At 48.9% G+C, this 26658-nt stretch overlaps 1 protein-coding gene across 1 annotated transcript in view; it reads left to right on the forward strand.

Annotated features, from left to right (window-relative positions):
- Positions 1 to 26658, forward strand: part of ARFGEF1 (ARF guanine nucleotide exchange factor 1) — a 972411-nt gene that overhangs the window by 393088 nt on the left and 552665 nt on the right. The gene's annotated exons all lie outside the window — the stretch shown is intronic.

A 26658-nucleotide genomic window follows, 5' to 3' on the forward strand; every position in this document is an offset into this window, starting at 1 on the left:
AGGCAGACATGCACACACAAAAGCTTTCCACGCTTTTCTTTACCTCCTGAGAGTGTTCTGAATTTCTTCCTCTCTGAGCTCGCGTCCTCTCTCACACTCAAACATACTCAGAAGCAGGCGAACACACACACAAGCAGACAAATACTCGCCAAAACAAGGTTCACTTGGGATTATTCCTGCACTACTGCACAGCAAACCACAGTGGGAATGTGATTGACAGAGCAGGGCCTGAATGGGCCCTATTCTATTAAACACAACATGACTGTGACATTTCCAACATATGGACATCCCTTGCATAACGCAAATGAGCCGCTGCTGAATGGTTAAGCAGTGACTCAGCTAAGAGTAAAGAGGCGCTTTGGTTGTCAGAGTGCCGTACAGATCATCCTCTGACAGCCTCAAGCTCAGTAGAACTAGCACCAATGTGCTTACCTTTCATGAGTACCGGTACGGTACCGGTAAGCGCGGCCTTCGACGCGGTCAGCCATGACATACTGCTGGACCGCATGGCAAACATTGGTATAAAAGACAAAGCTTTGTCCTGGTTTGAATCCTTTTTACAGGACAGATCCTTTCGGGTATTCGACGGAACTTCCTCCTCTACCAGCAGACCTCTAAAATGCGGAGTCCCGCAGGGCTCTTCACTGAGCCCGGCGCTCTTCAACATATATATGAGGCCACTGGCTGAAGTTGTTCGTCAGTATGGAATTAAGATCATTTCATACGCTGACGACACACAGCTAGTGGTCTCTCTGGCACAGGAGGCCAGCCAGACCTCGGAAGGAGGGCTCAAGAAATGCCTCGAGGAAGTTAAGGACTGGATGTCCTCCTCCTCATTAAAAATGAACGGGGACAAGACAGAGCTTATGCTCCTTGGCCCTGCAAAACCCAACTCCCTTGGCACTTTATGGCCACCCTGTCTAGGTACCCCCCCTGCCCCAAAAGACAGTATTAAGAGCCTTGGGGTGTGGCTCGATGGATCTCTGTCCTTTGGCACTCAATCCACCAAACTAGCAGCCACATGCTTTGGCCTGCTCAGAGTACTAAGGAAGGTACTCCATCTTCTACCGATGGAGGCAAAACAAGTAGCCATCCAAGGCCTTATCCAATCACGACTGGACTATAACAACGCCTTGTACCTCGCTGCCCCAGAGTACACAATACGGAGGCTACAAACAGTACAGAACTGCGCCGCGCGTACCTTGCTTCAGATCCCCCGACGTCAATCAGTCAAAAATGGACTGAAAAAACTGCATTGGCTACCCATTCCCCAAAGAATCCAATTCAAAGCCTTATGCATTGCGCACCAGGCGTTCTGGAAAACGGGTCCCCTCATCACCCGTAACCTCGTGTCACATTATCAACCCACCAGGAATCTGCGTTCCAACCAGACCTTCACGGCCACGATCCCCAAAATAAAAAAATCCAGAACTGGCGGCAGGACTTTCACCTACAATGCCTCCAAGCTATGGAACACCCTACCCCTCCACCTAAGGAAGAACCCCAATCTTACCTCATTTAGGAAACAGTTAAAAACCTTCCTTTTCACTGCCGTCTGATAACGCCTTGGCTACCCCCTCTTGTTCTGTTGGTTTTAGCGCTTGGACGCCCCCGGGCAGCAATCGCGCTCTATAAATCGACATACAAATACAAATACAAATACAAATACAAATACGCTCCTTGGCAGTGGAGAAGTGCCGGCACTCTGATCGGTAACAATAAGTAGTGCCCATACTCAGTACCTGTGAATACCTTCCCATTTAAAGCACTGATCATAGGTCTGAGCAGCCAGTTGACATTAGAATGTGCTCGACTTGTCTGAACCAATGTAGACAGCTACAGTTCTGGCTTCTCAGGAGAACCTTGGAGTCTTCCGGAACTCTGCGAGGGCTGGGGTAGTCCAGACTTCATTCCATTAGCTAAAAGACAAAAGGCAGTGAAGTCCTCCACAGTTGTCATTCCAACCTGTGCTCTAAGTGTTACCATTGGGGATCCGAGAGCCAAGTGTAATAATCATCTCAAGAAGGAATGTTCCAGTTTTTGTACGGTCTGCATGTTTATGTGTTTCCTAATTTTGGCGCTGTAAGAGGTGGTCACCACAACTTTTGTATCTGAAAGAAACAGGTTAGTATTAGATTCCTTACCTTAGAATATCCCCAGGCGTCAGTCTGGATCCGGAAACTTTTGCGTAGCAGTACCCCTGCGCGTCGGTAGGCGTTGTCTGCAGGCGTCCCCTGCGGCTCCGCGTCGTCGGCGTCGTGCGCCGTGATGACGTCGCTGGAGTATATAGACGCCGCCTCCGCGCGCTGACGTCAGTTCTTCTTTTTTCCGCGCCAGTTAGCGCAGATCCGAAGAGCAGTACTCCGGTCTTTTGACCAAGTGTTTGTTAACTTTAAATCTTTCTACGGTGCCGGTAGGATGCCTGGGTTTAAGAGTTGCGACGAGTGCGACCGCCTGATGTCGGTCACCGACCACCATCGACTCTGCCTCCGGTGTCTGGGCGCGGACCACGACGTGGAGTCCTGCGTCGACTGTCGGGCCTTGACTGGTAAAGCTAGGCGGGAGCGGTCCCGCAAGCTTCTCGAGCTCCGAGTGTCGGCCCCGCGTCGAGAGCGGTCCCGGTCCGGTCGGAGGTCGAGGGAGCGGTCGAGGGAACGATCGCGGAGCCGCCATGAGCGCTCCGGGAGTCGCCACCATTCCTCCGGTTCGTCAGGTAAGCATCACAAGAGGTCGGGGCGTCGTCATCGCACCCCCGACTCCCCCCGACGCCCGCGTGATGCGGCCGGGGGCTCGGGTGGCCCCACCCCCGCGTGGGTCGTCGGCGCCGTCTACCCCATACCCGTCGGTCCCTGGGGAAGGCGCGTCGCGCGAGGAGATTGAGGAGTTCCTCATGGCTATGAGGGCGAGGTCTCCTCCGGCGGGGCCTACGGTGCCTGCGGGCCCGTCGGTCCCGTCTGGGGGCCCGAGCGGTTCGGGTGCTCCTGCCTCGACGCCGCCGGTGGCTCCGGCCCCGGCGCCGCTGGGCCCCTCAGGTTCGTCGCCGGCTGGTCTACCGGCCTCTCCGGCGTCGGTTCCTTTGGGCCAACCCGTGGTACCGCCTCCGCGCGGCGCAGTGACTCCGCCGTCGGTTCCGGCCGGCGTCGAGTCCCCGGCGCCGGCGCCGCGCGGCGCCACCCCCATTCCCCCTCTGACTCCTGACGCGGAGTCGGACCGGCGTCGTCCGACGCCGGATCCGGCGCCGATGGGGCCCATTGACCCCGAAGTCTATATCGTCGACCCAGACTACGGCGATGAGGACGAGTATGGAGAGGGTTGGGAGGGGTCTGAGGACCCTTTATCCCGTGCCTGCCAGTATGATGTGGACTGGGTAGGTGACTTGGGTGATGCCAGTGGTCTGGACGAGTCGCCCAACACTGGGTTTGTCTCGCCGACCCCTGTGGCGTCTGAGGCGGGGGCTGCCTATTCGGTGGTCCTGCTGAGGGCTGCCAAGACCTTGGGCCTTGAGCTCCCCGTCGCTAAGGTAAAACCAAACATTCTGACCGAAGTGTTTAAACCGCAGTCATGCCCTCAGGAGCCTCTGCTGCCGTTTAATGAGGCTCTGACGGATGTCCTTTTGGGCACCTGGTCTAGGCCCGCTTCCGGTGCACCGGTTGACCGGAACGTTGCCAGGCGTCACCGTCCGTGTTCGGACGACCCTGCCTTCCTCGCCACCCATCCCTCCCCGGAGAGTCTGGTGATCCAGGCCTCCACTTCGCAGTCCGCATTTCCATCGGCCCCGCCCGATCGGGAATCAAAGCGGTATGACCAATTTGGGAAAAAGGTCTTTTCCTCTTTGAGCGCTGGACTGCGGTCTTGTAATACCGCATGCCTCTTGGGCCGCTACACCCACTCCCTGTGGGATACGGTCGCGGAGTGTTTGCCGCAATGCCCGCAGGAAGTGCGGGACAAGCTCAACCAGGCCTTGGTTGAGGGCCGGGATGCGGCGAGGTACTCGATCCGGTGTGGTCTTGACACGACCGACTCGCTGGGACGGGCTATGTCCACGACTGTGGCGATTCGGCGCCATGCTTGGCTGAGATCTGCCAACTTCTCACCGGACGTCCAGAATGCCCTCATGGACATGCCATTTGATGGCAGTCGCCTGTTTGGTGACAAGGCGGACCACGCGCTGGAGCGCTTCAAGGACTCCAGGGTCACGGCCAAGTCCTTGGGTCTTTCGACCCAGCGCCAGCAGACGAGTTCGTTTCGCCCCTTTCGTGGCCAAGGAAGGGGCGGTCCCACACGTGCTGCCAGCCACGCGCCGCAGAACGCTCCCCAGCGCGGTGGCGGCCGTGGATTCCGCCGTGGTGGCGGTAGAGGGCAGCGGCGAGGTCAGTCCACACCTCCCCCCGCTGCAGCCTCCAAGTCTTCCTAGTCCGAGCTTTCGGGCTCACGTGACGCCAGTGGGTGGCAGGGTTCGCCATCACCACTCCCGCTGGCGCGCGATTACATCGGACAGGTGGGTGCTGCAGCTCGTCCGAAGGGGCTACTCCCTCCCCTTCGAGTCCACTCCTCCAGCCATGCCACCGCAGAACCACCGTGTGTCGGGGGACCACTTGACACTTCTGCAGGAGGAAGTTACGGCCCTCTTGGCCAAGGGGGCCATCGAGCGCGTTCCTGGGCCAGAAGTAGGGTGTGGTTGCTACTCCCACTACTTTCTGGTGCCCAAGAAGGACAAAGGAGGCCTGCGTCCTATCTTGGACCTACGGAACGTCAACGGCTTCCTCCGGAAGGAGAAGTTCAAGATGTTGACTTTGGCTCAGGTCTTGGCTGCTCTAGACCCACAAGACTGGATGGTAGCGTTGGACTTGCAGGATGCGTATTTTCACATCCCCGTCCTGCCGGCCCACCGGCGTTACCTGCGGTTCACGGTAGGCCACGAGCACTTTCAGTTTATCGTGCTCCCATTCGGCCTTACCAGCGCCCCACGGGTGTTCACGAAAGTGATGGCGGTGGTCGCAGCTCATCTGCGCCGGTTAGGGGTTTCAGTCTTCCCCTACCTCGACGACTGGTTGTTGAAGGCGGGCTCGCCCCAGACAGTCGTCCACCACCTCCAGATGACGGCAGACCTCCTGCACGAGCTGGGGTTTTCCATCAACGTGCCGAAATCACACCTGTGTCCCTCTCAAAAGCTCCTTTTCATCGGAGCGGTTCTCGACTCGGCGCAGTTTCGGGTTTATCCTCCGGAACGGCGGGTCCGGGATATTCAGGCTCTGATTCCCATCTTTCAGCCGTTATCCCGGGTTTCGGTCAGGTTGACGCTGCGGCTTCTGGGGCTGATGGCCTCCTGCATCCTTCTGGTGCATCACGCCAGATGGCGGATGCGGGCTCTGCAGTGGGACCTGAAGTTTCAGTGGGCCCAGCATCAGGGCAACCTGTCCGACCATGTCCTGATCTCGGAGGGCACTGCGAGACAGTTGCAGTGGTGGCTTACGGACCTCGATTGGGTCAGAGGCAGATCCCTCTCCCTTCCCCAACCGGAGCACGTAGTTGTGACGGACGCGTCCCTCCAGGGCTGGGGAGGCCACTTGGGAGAGGCAGAGATCAGAGGCATCTGGTCTCCGGCGGAGTCCCGGCTCCATATCAACATGTTGGAGCTGCGGGCGATTCGCCTAGCACTGAAGGCATTCCTCCCCTTTGTCAACGGGAGTGTAGTGCAGGTGTTCACGGACAACACCACCGCCATGTGGTACTGCAACAAACAGGGCGGTGTGGGGTCGTGGACCCTTTGCCAGGAGTCTCTGCGTCTCTGGCAATGGCTGGAACGTCAGGGCGTGACTCTGACGGTTCAACACCTGGCAGGTTCTCTGAACGCCAGGGCGGACGAACTCAGCCGTCGGTGCTCGGTGGATCACGAATGGCGTCTGAACTCGGACGTGGCGAGAGGCCTCTTTCAGCAATGGGGAGAGCCTTGGTTAGATCTATTCGCCACAGAAGAGAACGCGCAATGTCATCAGTTCTGCGCGTTGGAGTTTCCAAGACGGCACTCGCTCGGCGACGCCTTTCGGCGCGAGTGGAGTTGCGGTCTGTTGTACGCCTTTCCGCCTATACCACTTCTGCCCAGAGTGCTGAAGAAGATCAGGCGCGACCGGGCCCAAGTTATCCTTGTGGCTCCGGACTGGGCTCGAAGATACTGGTATCCCGAGCTACTCAGCATGACAGTCGGTCCCTCGATCCGCCTGCCCCTTCAGGAGGACCTTCTGTCGCAGCAGCAGGGGACGGTCCTCCACCCGAACCTGTCCAGTCTCCACCTCCATGCTTGGAGATTGAGCGGCGACAGTTGAGGCCATTTGACTTGCCTCCTGAAGTCTGTGATGTAATTCTGGCAGCCAGGCGTCCCTCCACAAAGTCGGTATACGCCTGCCGGTGGAACAGATTTGTGGCATGGTGCACAGCAAAGGCTGTGGATCCCCTTTCTGCCCCTCTGTCTGAGGTTCTCCTCTTCCTTCTTTCCCTTGCCCAGCAGGGCTCTGCTCTGGGCACTATCAAGGGCTATCTTTCTGCCCTTTCCGCCTTCTTGAGGCTACCTGATCAGCCATCTTTATTCAAGTCCCCTGTTGTGTTAAGATTCTTAAAGGGCATCACGCACATGTATCCACCTGCTCCGTTCGTGATGCCTCAGTGGGACTTGAACCTGGTTCTGACATTCCTGATGTGTGCTCCCTTTGAGCCCCTTCATTCCTGTCCTCTCCGTCTTCTCACTTTCAAGACGGCCTTCCTGGTTGCCATCACCTCTGCCAGGAGAGTGAGTGAGCTCCAGGCTCTTTCTGTTAAACCTCCTTTCCTGTCTGTTCATCCTGACAAGGTGGTTCTTCGGACTAGACCTTCTTTCCTGCCCAAGGTAGTCTCTGCTTTTCACATTGGGCAGTCCATCACCTTGCCCTCCTTCTTCCCGCCTCCGCATCCTTCAAAGGATGAAGAGCGGCTCCATCGTCTGGACCCAAAACGTGCGCTTTCATTTTACATGGATCGCACACGCCAGTTCCGGGTGGATGACCAACTGTTGGCTACGTGGGTGAGAAGAAGGGAAGGGCGGTACAGAAATGAACCATCTCTCGGTGGGTCGTCCTGTGCATCAAAGCATGCTACTCTTTGGCTCGGAAGGAGCCTCCTGTTGGGCTGAGGGCCCATTCCACTCGGGCTACGGCGGCTTCTACTGCCCTGGGCCGGGGAGTCCCCTTGCAGGACATTTGCCAGGCGGCTACGTGGGCCTCGCTGCACACCTTTGCGAGGCACTACTGCCTGGACAGTCAAGTCCGGAGGGACGGCTTCTTTGGCCGTTCGGTCCTCCAGGACTTTCTGGTGTAGGTTGTATTGGTTCGCAGACCCACCTCCGGGGTTGGTATTGCTGGGGTATCTATTCTAAGGTAAGGAATCTAATACTAACCTGTTTCTTTCAGATGAACAAGTTACTTACCTTCGGTAACGATATATCTGTAAGAAACAGTAGTTAGTATTAGATTCCTTACCGCCCCGCCCATCCTCCCCGTTCTGCGAACTGATACCTAGGGTTAAGGACATCCCTTTCAGGGCCCTAGTTTCAAATGGCACCAGTGTTAGTTCTCACATGGCTCTGCGTGTTCTGGCGCGGAAAAGCTGTGTGCAAAGAACTGACGTCAGCGCGCGGAGGCGGCGTCTATATACTCCAGCGACGTCATCACGGCGCACGACGCCGACGACGCGGAGCCGCAGGGGACGCCTGCAGACGACGCCTACCGACGCGCAGGGGTACTGCTACGCAAAAGTTTCCGGATCCAGACTGACGCCTGGGGATATTCTAAGGTAAGGAATCTAATACTAACTACTGTTTCTTACAGATATATCGTTACCGAAGGTAAGTAACTTGTTCTTTATGCGCAGTAAGACAAAGACTTTATTAAGTGATTTGCACAACTATTTGCAAATCTCCGTACTGCTCCAACCTGTTCAGACAGTATTGTTTTTAACTTGGCTACTTGGGCCCCCTAGTGAATGCCCAGGTAGCTATATGTTTTAACCTGCTCTATCGGTTTTTCATATATCCTCAAGGACAATTTTGGCTTAGATTTGGGTTTTATTATCATAGATCTTGTTTTCTCTATGTTGATAGTTAATTTCAGTCTTTTGCAAAATAATTCGAAGCCCTTTAGGAGCCGATGGATTGACAATTCTGTGCGTACTGGATAACTGCATCATCTGCAAACATCAAGATAGGGATATACTCGTGCTCCAACTTGGGTACATCAAGGCCAGGGTTGCTAAGGAACTTCCCTATGCCATTGATATAGATATATTTTTTTTAACTCTCTTTATTTTATTTGAGAAATCGCACAGAAGACACAGCACTCCGTGCCCTGGAGGAGCTGTAGCAATTACAGTACATCAGAATCAGCAATTCAATTGGCTTAAAGAAAATTGTCTCTACAACCCCCAACCCCTCTCCCTAACTCCCTCATCCCTTCCCTCCCCCTGCCCAACGTCTCTTCGATACTGTAGATGTTAACCATATGAGTATTTGTGTCCATATCACTATCACTTCATGCCAATCACACCTGCTCCTCCGCGCCTCCCGTTGATGTTGGGGGCTCCAGCCACAGGCCCCTGTAATCTGCCCACCTTTTCCATATCTTGTAATGTTTTTTGGGGCAGCCTCTGGCCTCGAACACCAGCCGTTCTAGTCCCATGCAAAAGTCCATCCCTTTTTTCCATCCAGTTACCTTGGGGGCCCTGGGATCTTTCCAGGCTTGTGCTACATCTCATTTTGCTAGTGTAAGGGCTAGTAGGAGCAGGTGTCTTTTGTAGGTATTACCGCCCACCCCTTCCAATACATGGAGTAAGCACAATTTTAGGGTCCGGGGAAGGTCCCATCCCAGCACTTCCGACAAACATTCCCACACACGAGACCAAAATCTCACCAGACCACCACAGTCCCATACCGTGTGTAGGAGATCACACATTTCGTGGCCACAACGCAAGCACGCTGGGGATGCAATCAGGCCTGCCTTCCACAATCGCTCTCTTGTATAATAGGCACGATGTAAATATTTAAATTGTATTAGGCGTAGACGTACAGCTATAGCTGCTCCCCTGGGGGATTCAAGAGCCTCCCTCCAATCCTCCTCCTCTAGCTCTCCCACATCCCTCACCCAACGATTCCTGAGTGGCTGCAAATCTGAAGAGCAATGTGTGACTAGTGTCTGATAGATGCGAGATATTTTCTTGTCTTCTAGGTCTCCCATAAACACCTTTGCCTCTATCGGGCTAAATTTGGGCACAGTGTCTAAACCCGCGAGTGTGGGTGTAAGGGCGTGTCTTAACTGTAGATATCTAAAAAACTGTGTGTGGGGCATATCAAATTCTTTGCTGAGTTCCTGAAAAGATTTAAGCGTGGTGCCTCTTAGGACGTGGCCTAGTGCAGAGATTCCAATAGAGTCCCAGTGTCCGAAGCCTTGCAGTGGCATCAATGCCGGTAGCTGCCCATTATGCCAGTGTGGGGTCTCCCTCGTTAATTTCCCCCACCATCCCATACGACGAAGCGATTGACGCCAAATCTGGAAGACTACCTGTGTTGCCGGAGGCAGTCTCTTTCTCAGCTGCGCCGAGTAGAGAATGGTGTGCAGGGTGTCTGGATCTATCAGGTACCTTTCGAGGGCATATGCCGGGTCCCCCCTATCACTATACCACCATTCATTCAGGACAATGAGCTGTGATGCTTGGTAATAGGACAATATATCAGACGTTGCCAATCCCCCACAGTATGTAGACAGGAAACATGTCCGCAGGGCCACTCGCGACGCACCCCCCGCCCATAAAAACTGACCTAGAGCAGAATTGACTTGCCGAAACCAATGTGGTGGGATGGGTATGGGTGGTTCTGTAATTGGTAGAGCAGGCGGGGGAGGGCAACCATCTTAAATATAGCGGGCCTTCCATATAAATTGAGGGGCATACGGGACCAGCATTTCATTTCTTGTTGCACTTTATCCCATACCGGGATTACATTGCTCTCCCAAGCAATCGCCGGTGAGGTCGTCAAGAACACCCCCAGGTATTTAAGACCCCCGGCCACCCTTTGTAATGTCGAGGCCCACGGCTCGAGCACAATGTGGTCACCCAGCATCCAAATGGTAGACTTCCGTGGATTGAGATGCAGTCCCAAGACTTCACCAAAGATTTTCATTATTTCTAGGACCCGTGGCCCGGATCGATTCACATCTGTAAGAAAGAACAGGACGTCGTCCGCACATAATGCGATTCCATCCGAGGGTCCTGCCTCCCATTCGAATCCCTTCAGTTGCGCGTCTATCCTGACCCATGCTGCTAGCGGTTCTAGAGTTAGAGCAAAGAGGTAGGGCGAGAGGGGGCACGCACCCCTGTCTGGTGCCTCGCCGTATTGGGAAGGCCGCCGACGTCTCCCCCGCTACTCTCACTGAGGCCGTCAGGTCAGTATACAATAACCGAATATAGGACATAAAATGCGGCCCTAGATTGAGACGCGGAAGGAGTGCGAATAAATAGGTCCAGCTTAGAGAGTCAAAGGCTCTGTCAATGTCCGCGAGGAGCAGCGCCACTTGATCCCCAGTCTTACTTATCGCCGCTACCGCCACATGTGCCCGTCTAATGTTGTGTCTAGTTGCCCTGTGGGGCATAAATCCTGCTTGGTCCGGGTGGACCAGATCAGTTATATAGGGGAGTAACCGGTTCGCAAGCGCTTTGGCCAGTATCTTTGCTTCAATGTTCAAAAGAGAGATCGGTCTGTAGGACTCGTGACGGTCCGGGGGCCGACCGGGTTTGCAGAACACCACTATCTCTGCATGTCTCCAGTCTGCTGGCAGAAGGCCCTCCTGTCTCGCTGCTTCCAGGGCAGCTTTGTAATGGAGCCCCAGCTGGAGGTGATATAGTTTGAAGAACTCACTCGGGAACCCGTTGGGCCCTGGGGCCTTAGCGGTATTAAGTTCCCCCAGAGCTGTACCCAGTTCCTCAGCCAACAGCGGAGCCTCGAGGCGCTCTCGCACGTCGTCCCGGAATTGAAATAGATATTTAATAAGTCTGGATCTAGGACGCAACCCTGCCTGACTCCTGTATGTATTCCAAACTCGGTTGTGCATTTTCCCCTGCTTCCATATTTCACTACTGCTGTGTTGCTAGTATGCAGATCCATTAGCAACCTCAGTAAATTATTGGGTATATATTTGTTCCTCCCGAATACTCAAAAGAACTGCCTTGTTAACTATATCAAAAGCTGACTTTAAATCTATGAAGACCAGGAAGATAGGGGAAGTTTGCAGAGCTGCATACTTCAAGCCGATCATGTACAATCTCAGGACTTTATCGTTTGTACTCTGCCCCCTGTGAAAACCTGCCCGAAGGGGTGATATGGTGTGATTATCTTCCACCCAGAACTTCAACTGAGAGAGCAGCAACCTGCCGAATATTTTGCCCTGCGCCATCAAGTAGAGAGATTGGCTGATAATTACTGGGATCATTTCTCTTTGCTTTTTCTATGAATCAGCACTATTATAGAGGACTTCCAAGAGTCCGGAACCATGCCTCTCGCCTGTATGGCATTGAAGGCCGATGTCAAAGGGCCACATCAACTGGCACCTTTTGTGGGCATGGGGCTTTACCCAAGTTTTTATGTTGGATGGGCTTGGCCACTGCTGTCTTTTTAAATGCATCTTCTGCATGATGGTGAGGACACAGTTGAGCTTTAGCTATATCTTATCTCTTTAGGTCGCTATTCAAGACCTTTTTTGTATTACCATTTTCAACTTAAGCGAACCAAAGTGCACCATCCATCTTAAAGGATGAAAAGATGGGGTCCACAACATGGATACTTGAGCAGGAGCTTAATAGAGAAACTGGTACATAGGTCTAACAGGCCCAGAGAATCAGCACCAGCTGCAAGGCAAGGTGTTTTATTCCTCTGTACCTATACATTCTAATACAGAATTACACTTGGTAGGAGGTCATAACAATCTCAACATTGTGAGATCTTGGCTAGACGTGAAACATTCCACCATTGGCCAATATCAAGGCGAACAGCATGATTTTTCACTTCAATAATGTAGCAAGGTTTTCTGAATTTGGATTTTTCTTTTTGCAATATCAAGGGATCCCTGACCCTGACCAAATCTCCAACAGCGAACCTGATTACTCTTTTTTCCAGAATGACAAGGTGTTTCATATTTAGAGCGATTAGAATTATCGGAAGCAATCTTAGCCCTAGAAGCTTCAGAGGATACATTACAGTCACCGCGGATAGCATCCAATTTCCAAAAGGGGCATAGAGAAGAGGAAACCTTTCTGCCTCTCATTAACTCAAAAAGAATGGCACCAGAAACAGAGTGGGGAGTGGTCCTATATGCCCAAATCATGTTTCCTACTGCAGTTTCACAATCACCATTGGTATGAAGCGTACTATGAACACATTCAACCAGAACCCTATTAAACCTTTCAACTTTACCATTTGATTGAGGGTGATAAAGAGGAGTGCGCAGATCTTTCACACCCAGTGTGGCCAGGAATTCTTGCATGGAGACAGAGGTAAACTTTACCCCATTGTCAGTTAGTAGTTCCTCCGGGATGCCTTCTCTGGAAAAAAATCCTGCAAGAAGCGAATGACAGCCTTGGAGTTGGGTTCAGAGACACCTCTTACTTCCACCCACCTGGAAAGATGATCAATGAGAATAAAGTACCACATGCAGTTGGGCAAAACGTTAAAAGGACCAATAAAGTCAACCGCAACTCTTTGCCAAACTCTAGCTGGACACGGGACAGGTTTGGGTGTGGAAGTGCTGGTGGTATGATGCTTGTCACTATAGCAGCACTTGACACAATTCCTGACTAAATTATCAATATCTCGGTCCATACTGAGCCACCAAAAATCATTTCTGATCCTGTGCTTTGTGGAATTCATTCCCAAATGGCCAGAGTGAGCGGTTTCCATTATTCTTACTCCTAAAATGTCCGGGGGAATGAGTTTGCTACGCTAATCAACAAATCATTCTCAATGGAAAGTTCGTCAGAAATCTTTCAGTTAGGTTGTAAATCAATTAGGAGGGATTTCTCCTTGGGCAATCCTTTAATATCAAAAGGCATTACTTGTCTCAAAATTGAGTCATTGGTAAGGGCATCCTGCCAAAGTGACATGTCGGAACAAATAACAGTGTCGTCAACATTGGCAATGATACATTCTTCGATGTAATCAGAAATATCAGGGCTAGAGTGAGAATTGTCCACGGGAAGCCTGGACAAGAAGTCTGTTTTAACATTCTTTCCACCGGATATATGGAGGACAGAACAATTGAACTCCAGCAGTTCGGTGGACAACCTAGCCAGTCTTCCCGTAGACTTTGTTTTTTGGTGCCAGAAAGAATATCTACTAAAGGTTTATGGTCAGTTCTCAATCAAAACTTCCTCCCCCAAACATAAGACTTACATTTTTCAATTCCCCACACACAAGCCAGCATTTCTTTTTCTATTACAGAATACCTCAACTCTACATCCTGGATGCAAATTCTATAGTGATCTCTTTCCACCAGCCATCTGGGATAACACAGCAACCATACCATAGGCGCTCGAATCAACAGTGATAAATGTGTCTCGGCCTTCCACGTACGTTTGAAGTGCTGAGGCAGACAAAATACATTTTTGAATTAGATCGCAGTGTTCTTGACGTGGTTGTCCAAATGAATTTAGAGCCTTTTTTTAACAAGTTCCTAAAGCATTCAGTGAGACTTGAAAAATTCTTAATGAACTTGGAATAGAATTTGCACTAGGCCTGGGCGGCAAATTCTGTTCCGCTCACGGAATTTGTGGAATTTGGGTAATTTAGCATTCCACGGAGAACGTGGAATTGCCCAAAATTCTGCGTTCCGCGGCTTCTCGGAATTTTTTGCTTGTTCGCGTTCTCAAAATGCGTGTTCGCAAGATATTTCTCCCTGAGCACGCAAACAGCGATCGCGAACAGGAAATAAAGCATTGCGAACAAGCAATTCCGCGTGTTTGCGGAATTTTGGCGTGTTCGCAGAGATTTTTTACCGTTTCGATGAACTTTGCGTAAAGCGACTACGCAAATTCCGCCCACCCCTAATTTGCACAGACCAAGGAAAGAGCGTAACTGGTCTTTGTCCGTAGGGTGTGGTGCATTGACAATACCATCAACAATGCTGGGCTTGGGTCTGACACCATCCTTAGTAAGAACATGACCAAGATATTCAATTTCGTTCACAGAAAAGATACATTTATCTTCTCCCAAAGTAACACCATTGCTTATGAGGGTCTGTAAAACGAGATCCAATATTTTGTTGTGTTCTAGCTCTGTGTTAGTATCCACAAGAATATAATCTTGGAATATTACAACATTGGGAATATTATGAAACATCTTAGTCATTACTTTATGGAACACAGAAGCTGCCAAGGCCAGTGCAAATGGCATGCAGCAAAACTGAAAAGTACCATCAGGTGTTACAAAAGCTGTGAGATTGCGATATCGTTCATCAAGAATTACTTGATGTTATGCTGAACATAAATCCAGCTTTGAAAACCACTTGGATCGACCTACGACAATAATAAGATCATCTAAATGAGGTGACGGAAAGTTCTCCACCCAGATTGCTTTGTTGAGAGATCTTATCAACGCATAAGCGAAGTTTTCCAGTCCTTTTTTCTTACCTAAAACTAAGGCAGATAACCAGAGAGTGGCATCAACACGTTCAATTGCCCCATCATTGAGAGTCTTGTTAAGCATAGTGGTGAGATTGCTTCTTACACTGTGAGGAACATTCCTTAATTTGTGCTTAACCGGAGTTAATGGAATGCGTAAAGTCTTTCATTTTTCCAATCTTTTTATCGAAGACTTGTACACTTTTTTCTTTCCAATGGGAAGAATCGGAAATATGGTTTACTAAAGAAACAGGATCATTATGACCAGGTCTAATAATCATACCAAATTCTGCCGGGTGCCACCACCCCCAAACGTTAATACCTTTCAGAGCAACATAAACTTTGCTATGGATGGTTTTGTTTTGAAAAGACCTATTAGCCCAAAAATATCCTGCAAGATCAATCCTGCAAGATCAATTCTGCTACCCTCAAATGCAGTAGTAATAACATCAGGAGGTAGCAAGACCATGTGAGACCGGATTTGTTTATATTTATCAATGGAAATAATGGTAATTCTTGCATCCGAGTCAATGAGTAGTGGAATATTCTGACACCGGATGGACACTTGGACAAAGGGATTCCCAAATCTCTTTTCTGTGTGCACGTTATTTATGTACAAAAATTCAACAAAGACAACAGATAAGGATAACTTTTTGACTCCTTTATCCAACTCATCTGGAGTCCCATTGGGAACTAGCTCTTGAACACTTCTAATAGGGAAGCGTTTGCCCCCTCTTCACACCTTCCGAAAATGACCAGTTTTTTTACAATTATTACACTCTTGGGCAATAGCAGGACAGTTTCTGAAATTTGAAAGATTTTAGGGTGAACCACATCAGTAACACTGGAAGCCAGAAAGAGGGTGTGTCCCAGAAACATATTCTTATTGTTCCTCTCAGGTAAATTGTTACCCTATTTCAACTTGAGATCGCTGAGAGGCTGTTGAATGCAAGAATATGAACTATTGACAGCAACCGTGGAATAAGTAGTGGACTCCAGCTGTTCAGAATCTAATTCTGAGCGTTCAGTGCTCTTAGCGATGTCAGTAGTCTCATCCAAAGTAGGATTTTTGCAGGAAAGTAACTTCTGTTTGATCTTCTTGGAATAGCACCTGGAAGCAATTTGATCTCGTATTAACTGAGAGGTAAAGTCATAAAAGTCGCAATAACTTTCTAAAGCCTTTGAAGCAATGACTAAGTATCGATAGATTGAGTTGGTGCTTGGACACCAGTAAAAAAATTTGTGCCTGTGCACAACCAAATTGACTTTGCCCTCAAAGTAGGTACTAAGTTGTTTAAGGGCTAATTGGTATTTGTCCATGTTACCACTGTCATGGCCAGTGTAAATGGGTAAATGATCAAACACATTTTGCCCCTCTACACCAAAATAGTAGTATAGATCAGGTTTGAACTTCATGCCATCAATTGCACCCAAATAGGCATTGAATGTTCTGAACCAAAACCGCCATTTTAAAGGAGGTTCTCCAGGGTCCTGTAGAAAATAATTTGGAGGTGTGACAGATTGCATGGTGCAGCAATGAAGGGTACTAAGGCAAAGAAGGACGACAATGGAAGAGAGAGAACGTGTGAAAAATGAAGTAATTAGAAAGACAAGAAAGAATAAAGAACTGAAGAAAAACAAAATAACAGGGCAGAATAGAAAAAAGGAACTCGGAAAAGATAAAATGGGAGGAATAAGTGAACTCTGAAGTGCAGTGGAAAAAGAGAATGAGAAAAAAATTGCATCAGTAATTGCAATTGCAATAAAATCTAACTGAGCAAAAATGAGGAAGGAACCACAGTCGTTTAAGCAGGGAGAAAACATACAAAAAAAATAGTGTGTGGATCACTGAGTCCACAAATACTTGGTTGAGGTAGGTGTGCTGGTGTTCCAACTGGAAGCACACAGGAAGTGACCTTACGACGTGCCCACAACACGACAGGAAAAAGATCCCACGGTCGGAATATGCAGGAGAAGGTTGGCGTTCTAGTGCTTGGTGGGGAGCAAGCACGACGCAGGAAATGTGAGACCAGAGCGAACTCCCACAGTCGCACTGCCCAGGCAAGACGAAGACTTCAGGTGCCAGAGCGGTAACCGACGGCTGAAGAACAAAGAAGAATATGGCAGGCAGCGCATATCCAGGTAACGCGCTGCAAATATGACGTGAAGGCAGGCTTGAGCGGAGCAGGAGCGTGAGGAGCGAGGCTCGAGAAGTTGCACGTGCAAGGATTCAAAAGAAAGCAGTGGCATGTATAGAAGCACTTGAAAAGATGTCAACAGTCAAAGCAGGCCACATACACGCTGAAACAGGAGCGTTGCCCAGAAAAATGCCCAAAAGCGAGTAACAGAGGAAATAATCCTGCTCATGAGGCAATTGAAACAGAATGCAGGGACACAGGAAGGGCAGATGTGGCTAGAGAAGTAGGTCAAACAGGAGGCACAGTTGTGTACGTCGGTCCAAAATCGAAAAGGTGCTGATGGATGATTAGATGAGTACAGAGGAAGACAGCCTCAGGATGAAAGAAAAAACCTCTGGGCCCAATAAAAGAAAAAAAAGTACCTTGATGAAGCGGAAACAGGATAGGAAAGCACTTGCCAGGAGATGTAGCTTGCTCCGCGAAGGCAGAATAGGGAAACACTTGCCAGGGAAGACAGCTCACTCCAAATCCCAAGATCGTCGCCAAATGAAAAGATGTGGTCCACAGCATGGATACGTGAACAGGAGCTTTATTAGAGGAATAGGTACATATGTCAAACGGGCCCATAGAATCAGCACCAACTGCAAGGCAAGGTGTTCTAATCCTTTGTACCCATACATTCTAATACAGAATTACACTTGGTAGGATGTCATAACAATCTCAACATTCGTTACCATAAAGAACATGAAAAGGGGACATAGCAATATGCAGAACAACACACAGGGCTTACCTCATATTGGCCTCCAGATTTCTAGCAGGGCCTTTGCAGCCCCAACGTATGATTTCCCAATAGTTTATGTGCCCTTCTGATCAGTTGCGGCTTGTAGGGCTTACCATGCCTTGATACACTGGTTTTTCTTCTTGTATTTTATTTTAATATTTTCTTATCAACATTTCTAGTAACATTACACACCATCACATATATTATATTGATCATCTCTACTCAAACATGGAATGCTTTAAAGAGGTTACATACGCCTCACCGCATCCGGTTTTCCTGACCAGGAACCACCAGACAACCAGTCTGATACCCACCACCTCTACCACATCTCCCCCATCCCCCCCGTCCGCACCCCAACATGTCTCCACAGATATAATGGAACAGATATATAAATATATTCCCATATAATCATCCTATGTAGCTTCCAACCTGGGCAAACCTTGGGATCGACAGCTTGGGGCCATCCCATTCCCACCCTGCTCTAGGGGATCAACCTGTGAATCTGAGTCAGGGGCCGGTACCCAGGACATTGACATTGCATTCCACGCCATTAAGAACTCTTGAGCTTTCAATTCACGCTTAGGCTTCTTCTTCTTCTTCTTCTTGTATCTTATAAGATGTTTATAAGCCCTTCTGGCTTCCAGAAAATGTGCCTCATCCCCTCTCAGGTGTCCCTTCTATTTTCAAGGGCTGCTGTGAGTTTTCTCTTCAGTTTAAAACATTCCTCATCATACCAGTCAGGGTAAGAATATTGTAGTGATATTTCCCAACTTTATTTATGGTTTAATCACTCTTGATTGGTGGCTTTAAGCAGCAGCTTCAAGGATTGAATCATCGCAGGCCCTGGTGCCTGAACCTAAATGCTCAGTGCTACATAGGACACATTCCATTGGACTGGTGAAGAAATCAACGGTTTCCCATTTGGAGGCAGCTGTCGTTATGTTTTTCCTGTTTGTGTTCCTGATCATTTTCAGGTATATAGGGGCTGTATCTGGTGCCATTTCTTGATTAGGACTTTTGAGAAGTCGAGCACAAGATGGAGTGGATCGTGATCGCTTTCTATTCTCTCTTCGACCTACATGTCGATGACCAGGTGCCAAGCCTCTGGTTTAATCCTAATGTAGTTGATAGTACTAGCTTTTTTCCCTGCTAAAAACGTAGGTTTTGGGGGATTATCAGATATTGTTTGACCATTCAGTAGTCTGAGGCCTACATTTAAAATGATTGTGCTCAATTGCTCCCCTTTCTTTGTTAATCTGTAGCCTTTGGACGGAGGAGATAGGACCCCCATGCATAGTCTTCCTCAATTACTACGTGGTCCTGCAAAGTGGGGTGAAGTCTAGTGTTAAGGTCACCGCATAGCATTGTAATTCTAGTTGAGTTTTCGGGGTGTGAAGGGCTAATACCACTTACCTGCCTCAAGCTAGAGAGTAGGGAGTCAAGAGATTTTACAAGTGCAAGAATATATTCCTTCCCGCATGGTGGTAAGTAAACGTTACTGAGGTCTATCCTCCTTTACTTTTTTTCAACTTTAGATGTTGAGTATTATTATTTTTGGAAATTGTAGGTTATTTTAACATTATTAGTGAAACTGGCTTTTACCCAGATGTTGAGACCACCCTTAGCTTTCCATTTTTGCTGGCTTATGGCTGGTACCAAAGGGGGACAAAAGGGGGTGGTGATGGACGGAGCATCTGAACCAATCAAACACTCACACCCAATCAAAAGATCTGGGTTTAATCCATCACTGTTCTTTAGCCCACTCTGCCACCCCAGCTCAGACATGGCCACATGCAAATCAGTCTGACACTGTGCCTCATGGGAACAGTCCACCCGACCTGCCAAGCCATGACTTCCCTGGACCGGAAACAAGCTTCCTAGGACCGTTTTCTGGCATTTCAGCCGTCTTCAGCCAGGCTTGCTTGAATCCAGTGGCAAAGTGAGCAAGGGACTCACGTCTGAGCATACCCTGCCAAATTATGGCGAACAAAGCAGTACAAAAGGGGGTGGTAAAGATCTGTGTTTAATCCATCACCGTTCTTTAGCCCACTCTGCCACCCCAGCTCAGACATGGCCACTTGCAAATCAGTGTGACCCTGTGCCTCATGGGAACAGTCCAGCCTGAACTGCCAAACCATGCCTTCCCTGGACCGGAAACAAGCTTCCTAGGACCGGTTTCTGGCATTTCAGCCGTCTACAGCCAGGCTTGCTTGAATCCATTGGTAAAGTGAGCAAGGGACTCACGTCTGAGCATACCCTGCCAACTTATGGCGAACAAAGCGGTACAAAAGAGGGTGGTGATGGACGGAGCATCTGAACCAATCAAACACTCACACCCAGTCAAAAGATCTGTGTTTAATCCATCACCGTTCTTTAGCCCACTCTGCCACCCCAGCTCAGACATGGCCACTTGCAAATCAGTGTGACCCTGTGCCTCATGGGAACAGTCCAGCCTGAACTGCCAAACCATGCCTTCCCTGGACCGGAAACAAGCTTCCTAGGACCGGTTTCTGGCATTTCAGCCGTCTACAGCCAGGCTTGCTTGAATCCATTGGTAAAGTGAGCAAGGGACTCACGTCTGAGCATACCCTGCCAACTTATGGCAAACAAAGCGGTACAAAAGGGGGTGGTGATGGACGGAGCATCTGAACCAATCAAACACTCACTGGGGTATTAAAGGAGATGAACCCCTCTAAATCAATATTTTCCAATACCCAAGTTTCCTGCAGGCAACAGATATCATTAAACTTCATGTATGCTACCAAATCCTTATCTTCCATCTTTTTACCTAACCCTGCTATGTTCCAGCTTATTAGATGTAGTTGATTGGCCATAGGATGAAGGACTCTTGGTCTTCCAGCAGTAACAATGGGATCCTACCTGGACTGATGTTTTATGTTTAGAAGATTAGGGGTAGTTTCAGGCTGTTTTTTACATGAACCCTCAGTTTTTTTAGATCATCTTTCGATGAGAGAGGAAGAGGAGGACCGCATGCTCTTTTTGCCACACAGTTTTATTGATGCCTACCATAAAAAGAAATAAACCAAGGAGGGTGGCACTGCCCTGCCTCTTCCTGGCGCTGATGGGCATGGACTGGTCCACCCTTGACTCGGGCTTTCCTGAGCGTGACCTGTTGAGCTGGAGTCCAAATTGCACTGAATAGGTCCGAAGTCAGGGAGAGGGTCTGCCTCCTTTAGCCTCACCCGGTAGCGTGATGGGTCTTGGATCTGGCAGTCCCCTAGCAGTGTCTTGTGTTCTGCGCAGCGCAAGTCTAAAGGGCCATTTATAGCTTCAAAATCATAGAGAGGGACCCACCTCCTATAACCCCTCCCAGGACTGTAATGTATATTGGGGCTAGTAGTCCCTTGGTAGCAAATCATGTCTCTTGCAGCAAAAGTTGAAAGTGCTCTTTATAGTGCGAAAGTCCTTTAACCCCGCCCAGCAGTGTGATGGATCTTGCAGCTAGTAATCCCCTGGCAGTGTCTTGTGTCCCCATATAATTTTTCATCTTCTGCATAATATATAGTTTAACAAAAACAAATTTGTTTCATACTCAAACGGTTCACAAGTTTCTAAAAAAGGCAGCATCACATGTTGCAGCGCAGTGAAAGGCCCTTTGCAAATGTTGCCTGTCACCTATCTGATAATGATATCTAGCCACAGATTCCCTTTTTTTTAACACAAACTTTGAGTGTGACAGATACAGTTTGCTCTACCAATTATACAATCATACATTTTCATTTTATCAAATGACAGGTGTTATAGCTGTATCTGATTACAAGCAAGTGCTTTTGGTTATACAAATTCCACGGTACATATTGTCGTATTCAGACCTATAATATGAGCATAGTATAGTCGCATGGTAATAAACTATTGTATGGGATTTAGTGACAAGTGTCTTAGTACCCTAAACCCCACTCCCTCCCCATACCCACCTCCTTAAACAAACCCTGTAACAAAGAAAACAATTGCCGCTGTGGTGCAGCTACACCTTACTTGGTGTATAGTGCCACGTGATAATCACATCTGAAAGTACTAATGATGACTAGGTAAAGGAGCAAGGAGGGGACGAGGGGCTAGGGAAAGAGGAGGGGGGATGAAAACCCCCAGGGAGACACCCGCCATGATCCTGGTCGCTGTGTGAGGAAGAATCAGAGAGCCTCAACACCATCTTCTCATGCACTCTGGGAACCCTCTGATATCTTTTATGCCACTACAGATTCCTTACCATTGAATTTCCCAGGCTCAGACTGGATCCGGAAGATTTTTCTCTGAGCAATAACCCTGCACCGGTAGGTGATTTCGTTCGGCTCCACGTGACATTGTCTGCATCGTCTGCGCCGTTGTGACGTCCACGTCCACTACATTGGCCCCACAGCGGTGTGCTGACGTCGGTTCTTTTCTTTCTGCTCCAGCCAGTGCAGGTTCGTAAGGAGAGCTACTCTGTCACTTTTTTTTTCTTTGTCAAAATTCTTTTTTTTCAGCATCAAAAATAATTATGACAACATAGATGCATGAGAGTGCGCCAGACCTCAGATCGAGATAGATGGCTAATGTTTGTTCAGTTTCACATGTCGAGAGGTCTCTACATACCCCTCCGTATGCAAAAGGAGAAATGCCTTGTGTTTGACAAAAAATCGTAAAGGTAATCCCCAAGACTATGTCCCCTCAACCCAACTCACCTAACCCCAATCCCTTTGCATGGTGGTGGTGGTGTCTTTCTCTAAACTTAAATATAGGTTGCTCGGGTACGTTTAACGAGTGTGGCAATGTGAGGCGGGCGCTTGCCTCACATAGAGGGGTCACTGTGTTCTCCAGCGCTAGTTGGAAGGCTTAGAATTGAAAGAGATGCATAGACCTCAAAGAGGGAGGGCACACCACAGATGGTAAGCCTCGGGACAGGTAGGTCACCAGCGGGCCCCACTTATACTCGAAATTCTTGTACTTGTCCCTGAAAATGTCAGCAAGCCTTTCCATCGAGAGTATTCTCAATAGGCGTGAGTGCCACAATGATATCGCTTGCGTGTCTGTCTTTTTCCATGCAGTCGCTATCGTACGTTTTGCCGCCTTCAAACAAGCCCATAGTATTGCCTTGTCAGCTTTTGATTGGTGTTCAAAATCAGGGTCTCTAATCCCCAATGGGGCAACCTCCATGGTTATCGGGATGTGGTACCACAATAAATCTTTGATGTGTGAGAGTATTTCCTCCCAAAATGGCCGGACACCAGGGCAGTCCCACCAAATATGGCAGAAGTCCACCTGTAAACTGCAGCCGCGCCAACATAGGTCCGAGGTGTCAGGTAAAATCCGTTTGAGGTTAGTGGGGTAGAGGTACCAGCCCAGGAGTGTCTTGTAGTGTGCCTCTCTCAAAGCCACTGAGTGGTTGTGCTTAGTAAGATCGCCCCAGATGTACTTCCACTCCCCCTCCTCGATATCTCGCCCTATCACTTGTAAACAAAGTGTCATGTATTACGCCCGAGGGGCAGGTAGCGTAGCCAGAAGCATGGCATGTAATGAGGAAATCGCCCCCTTCATGGAAACTGTCTTCCGCACCATATTTTCCATTGCTGTATAATCCCTGGTGGCAGCGGCTCTAATGTGTGGTTGGGAGACCCAGTGTTCAAGCTGGAGGTAGTGATAATGATCGCTGTGTGCTACCTGAAAGTCCTTTTTGCAGCTCTCGAACGTCAACACTTCGAAGTTATGAAACACGTGTGATATCGTTAAGCAGCCCCCTCCCTCAGCAGTAGAAGGGCCCCTTGCGCAAAGCTGGTGGGGAGGCAGGATTGAAATGATTCGGGGTATAGGGAGAGCGGAAAGAGGTCCAACCCTCCCTCTTCGTGACTTCGTCCCACACCTTGAGCGTGGTACAGGTGGGAGTGCAGAGATAGGCTTTTGCTGGCCCATCCTTCTTCAGCTTCCATAGAACATCCCAGATTGACCTTTCCACGATCACCCTGACCATGTGTAGCCAGTGCTTATCGGATTCTCTCGTGGACCATTCCACCACTACCCGCAGTTGTGCCCCCTGATAATATAGTGTGAAGTCTGGCAACGCCCCCCCTTCTTTCTTTGGATGACGCTGCACATGAAAGGGCAGCCGTGCCCTCCCTCCCTGCCAGATAAAGTTAATGACAAGTGAGCGTAAGCGGGGCAAGAGATCGCGATCAAGGTCGATGGGGAGTGCCTGGAATAAATATAATAACTTGGGCAAGACCGTCATTTTGACGGCATTGATCCGTCCTAGCCAGGAAATATAATGAAGCCTCCATCTCTTCAAATCTTGTTGGAGATGTGTCAACAGAGAGGGATAATTGGCTCTGTAAAGATCCTCAATTCTAGAGTTTAGGTGGATGCTTAGGTACAGAAGGGAATGTCTGGCCCCTCAATCGCATCTCTTCAGCCTCAGGGGTGTAAGGTTTAGTATGGAGGATTTGGAAAAGTTGACTTTAAAACCTGCCACTATCTCAAAGTTCCTCAGTTCCTCCTGAACTGCCCGGAGCTTGGCTCTGTGAGCGAGAGTAAAATATTGTTTGCGAAGAGGGATGCTTTGTGTTCAGTGCCACCAAAGCAAATTCCCCTAATCTCTTCATTGGCTCGAAATTTGACAGCTTAGGGCTTGCTACTAAGAGCAAATAAAAGGGGTGAGAGCGGACAACCCTGCTGCATTCCTCTGCTGAGGGCAAAAGGGAAGCGCTACCGTTAACCAACACCCGAGATAGCGTGAATGATAGTTGACCCTGACCATTTCGAGGAATCTGTCTTCGTAGCCAAATTTCTGCATGGTAAGGAAGAGGAACGACTAATCAACCCTGTCGAAGGCCTTTTCGGCGTTGAGACCCACCTTTATTGCTGGAATTTTAAATTTGGACACTCTCAATTAGGTGTATACTTCTTTGAATGTTGTCGTGGGTCTGCCGCCCCTCGATGAAGCCTGATTGATCAGGTCGTTTAGTGCGGGCATCAGGTCCTCCAACCTGGTGGCCAGAATCGAGGAGTAGAGCTTCGCTTCAATATTGAGTAAGGCAATAGACCTATAAGAGGCGCATCTCTGGGGATCTTTCCTGGGTTTTGAAATGATAGATATCACTGCCTCCGCCATCGAGGTCGAGACTCTGGCGTCCGCTGCTATCGCATTAAACAGCTCAGTGAGGTGCGGGGTCAGCTCGGAGGCAAAACACTTATACAACTATGCTCTTAGGCCGTCTGGCCCCGGAGCTTTAAGAAGTTTGAGTTTGGAAATGGACCTCCCAACCTCTTCAGTCGTGATGGGCGCATCCAAAGACTCTGTGTCCACTGGGGCGAGGTGGGGGAAGGACCAATGAGTCTAAATATGCTGTTGCAGGGCCGCAGCAGGGTGTGTGCCCCGATACAGCTCTCCATAGAATTGACCAAAAATATTGGCTTTAATATCATCTGCCATTATCTACCATTCCTCCCTTATGTCGTCTTTTAGCCCTGGAGAGGTGGACGGCTGCGAGGCATTAGACTTCTCCTTCCACCTATCTCCCCACTGTACCTTTCAAGGCTCGCTTATCTACAGACCAACAGGCCCTAGAGGCCTGTTCATTGAGCAGGTGGGCAAACTCATTGAATTCGGTATCCTGGCTAGTTCCTATATCATTCTAGGCGACTTTAATTTCCATCTGGAAGCTTTTTTAGATCCTGACTCAGCTAAACTATTAGATGTAATGAAATGTAGCAACCTAGAGCAATTGGTGATGGAGGCGACTCATCAGGCAGGACACACTCTTGATGGTATTTTTTCGAATAATTCGCAGTTATTAGTCACTAAGATTACTGCACTTCCGTGGTCAGACCACAAAGCGGTGCTATTTAATCTCTCTGTTCCAGAACATCTTTCGCAGAAGCCAGTTGTAAAAAAGAAGCTGGTGAAAAGAGCGTGGAATAAAGTAGTGGCTGAGGATCTGTGTGATACCCTCAATAAGACCATAGGCGTGCCCTCCCCCCCCCCCCCCCCCCCCCCACACAACCTAGAAGATGCAACGCGCTTCTTCTCTAGCTGGTTAGAAACAGCAGGGAATGTGCTGGCCCCTAAAAAAATGTTCTACCCCACTAGACTGCAGCCATCCGCCCCATGGTATTCACAGGTACTCAGGGAACAAAAATTGATATGTAAACATCTGGAGAGAGAGTGGAGAATAGACTATAAGGATACCGACAAGAAGAAGTATAAATGTGCTCTTTCCACCTATAAACAGCAGGTTCATCAGGCTAAACTTCTATTTTTCTCTATGAGGATTAATAGAGCAAACAATTCAGCGAGGGAACTGTTTAATACAGTTACTAGCCTGGCCAATCCAATGACAATCACAGCCATGCCTAGTCAGGAGTTATGTGAAAAACTGGCTAGATTCTTTTTTGAGAAAGTGGATGCTATTTTTTCTACTTTTTCCAATGCTGCACCTAAGAACATGGCAAATCAAACTGTTGATCGACAGATAGATATGAAGGTGGTTTTGGACAAATTTGTTCCACTGTAGAAACTGGTAAACTTCTCAGTCAGGTGAAATCTGGATCCCCTTTGGACCCTTATCCGATTGCTTTATTAAAGCTAGCGGCTGAGCCAGTATCTCAAGTTCTGACACCTATTTTTAATTTAATATACTCCGAGCGATACCTCCCGTTAGATTGGAAAAAAAACTCTATTCTGCCCCTCCTGAAGAAACCCTATCTTGATACAAAAGACCCAAACAATTATAGACCTATATCTAGACTCACGGTACCTGCTAAAATTATTGAGAAAAATCTAAATATGCAGCTTTGCCAATTTCTGGAGTCCACTCAAGCCCTGGACCAAACACAATATGGCTTTCGAGGTGGCCACAGTACTGAAGCTGCCCTTTTGAAATCTACAGAAGAGATAAGGACTATTCTGGATCGTGGTGGTAAGGCGGCCCTGGTCCTGTTAGATCCCTCTGCAGCATTCGATACGGTCCATCACGTTTTGCTGATGGACCGGTTGCAGGAGATCGAGGTACGGGGCTCGGCCTGGAGACTCTTAAGATCATTTTTGTCTAACCGAACGCAGCA

Source organism: Lissotriton helveticus, chromosome 4_1 (assembly GCF_964261635.1).
Source record: "Lissotriton helveticus chromosome 4_1, aLisHel1.1, whole genome shotgun sequence".
Taxonomy (NCBI): Eukaryota; Metazoa; Chordata; class Amphibia; order Caudata; family Salamandridae; genus Lissotriton; species Lissotriton helveticus.